Here is a 2309-nt window from a genome sequence, read left to right on the forward strand (position 1 = left end):
AAGCCAGACAGGTCCGCTGCCCAACCTCCTCATCCACATACTAAGGAACAAGACAGGATCAAATTAAAAGTCAGTTTGAATGATAGACAGGTAACCTATAGGTCTGACAGACTGCTATAGGGAGGATCACAAGAGGAGGCTACTGCATGATAGATTCTGAGACACTACACAGGTCTGTGTTGAAAGGTTAAGGAAACATCTGAGGTACCTGCATATGAATGGCTACCTGTTCATTTTGAGAGGACAGTTCATTCCATACCATCCTCCTAGCTATCTGTGAGAAAATGAGGGAACGAACATCAAAGTATTTCACTACCGTAGTGGATACTGAAGGTAATCCTGCCTATTAGATCAGATGAGCTTTGTCCAATAATCTGCATGGTTACCTGCGTGTTTAACACTGCCAGCTCTCTCACCAGCATCCTCCCAGCATGGGTAAGGTAATATGTTGGCTGCAGTTATAAAAATAGGGAATATGTTTACAGAAATGTATTTCCATATTGTTCTTCAGAAAACGTCATGTTTATGTTTAAAGTACATAAACCAGTTTTAAGACCAGAGAGAAGACCAAAGAGTATCAGAATGGATGGACTTACAGAGCTGGGAACCCACAGAGGTCCAGACCAAGGGATTAAAGCCAGACAGGGCCGGTGCCCAACCTCCTCAACCACATACTAAGGAAGAAAATCAGGATCAATTTATGAGTCAGTAAAATGACAGTTTGAATGACAGATTGTTATTGAACCAATCCTGCTAATGAAGCAGTATTGTTATAGCCTGGGTGCCAGTCTGTTTCAGCTCTCTGTCCACTCCTTATGGGATTGTGATGCCAATATCATATTGCCACGATGGAATTGGCAAGAGAGCAGAAAGACTGGCACCCAAGCTATTGATAGGCCTGCAGCATTCTTACCTGAACAAGGACTGGGTCCTCCTGGTCTAGGGTGGGCTCATTATCTTTATGAAAAACAATAAAGGATTGTTTTCTCTAAGTTTAAGAAATACTAGCTACAAGACACCAGACATCTGTCCATGTAGTTAGGCTGATCATATATTTACTTGTGTTTTATATTGTATGACATCAAATGTATTTATGTGTCTGCATAATGTACCAACATGTTCAATTAAACCTAAAGCAAAGGTTTGGTTTCAAAGGAACAAGTTTGTTTGTTGTTGTTAATCTAGGGCTACACTGTAAAAAAATGTCATCACCATGATTGCTACCTAAATGACACCCTATTCCCTATTTAGTGCACTACTTTTGACCAGCGCCTTTTAACCATAGAACTATGGGTCCTGGTCAAAATAAGAAATAGGGTATTGGGTGGCATTTGGGACTATTACTATTTAGACATTGTCAAATATGTAAACTTACCCTCCTCAACCGTGACAACACGGTCCACGCTCTCCACGGTGGCCAGTGCATCCTCACCGATACCGTAATATTTGCTATAAAAGTAGACTGCCGAACCGGACGCAAACAACAGGCCAGCTGCACTCAGAAGCGGCCTCTCGCGGGAGGAATCTCAGCGGGTCGCTGTCAACAAACGACTGAACATAGACCTACTCATTATCGCTCTACATACTGCAGTGATTTTGACTGAGTTCAAAACCATCTGACAATTCTTTCTTAGAATTACAGGGTTTTATAGGGACCATTAATACGTCAAATTCTTCCATAAGTCATGGTTGGCTATGTCACAATGGGACAAACATGTTTATCAAACTGATTAAAAAACACTCAACAGTGACATCAATTAAATTGAATTTTGAGCATGATTTGGGAGTTTATACAATTGTAAACTATGAAACTATTGTTTAGAGAACAGTAGGAGTATAACCATTTAGAAAATACTGTATCAATGGCTCTGAGTAGGAGTAGAAGGGACAGCGTCACTGTCACGCCCTGGCTCTGGGGACACTTATGTTGAGCCAGGGTGTGTAGATCTATGGGTTTTGTTTCTATGGGTGTTTATTTCTATGTTGGCCAGAGTGACTCCCAATCAGAGGCAACGAGTGTCAGCTGTCGTGGGTTGTCTCTGATTGGGAGCCATATTTAAACTGTCTGTTTTTCATTCGGGTTTGTGGGATTTTGTTCTATTTTGGTTTGTGTATAACCGTAGACATCACGTTATCGCCTGTTGTTTTGATCGTGTGATCATTCCAATTGAATAAATATGTTCACTTTCAACGCTGCGCATTGGTCCTCCTCCTTAGACGACCGTGACAGTCACAATGCGCTCGCCATGGTTCTGAAAAAGAACGTTGCTGCGTTCATCAGCTCTGTGATGTTCTAGGCGGAGACACTC

General features: G+C 41.7%; 1 long non-coding RNA gene across 1 annotated transcript; it reads right to left on the bottom strand.

Annotated features, from left to right (window-relative positions):
* Positions 1 to 957, bottom strand: LOC123490666. Its single transcript, XR_006661000.1, has 5 exons — positions 914 to 957; positions 597 to 674; positions 387 to 452; positions 209 to 274; positions 1 to 40 (listed from the first exon to the last, which is right to left on the bottom strand). It is a non-coding gene; the product is annotated as an uncharacterized LOC123490666 (long non-coding RNA).
* Between the last annotated feature and the right edge of the window lie 1352 nt (positions 958 to 2309).

This window comes from Coregonus clupeaformis, unplaced genomic scaffold (assembly GCF_020615455.1).
Source record: "Coregonus clupeaformis isolate EN_2021a unplaced genomic scaffold, ASM2061545v1 scaf4328, whole genome shotgun sequence".
Classification (NCBI taxonomy): Eukaryota; Metazoa; Chordata; class Actinopteri; order Salmoniformes; family Salmonidae; genus Coregonus; species Coregonus clupeaformis.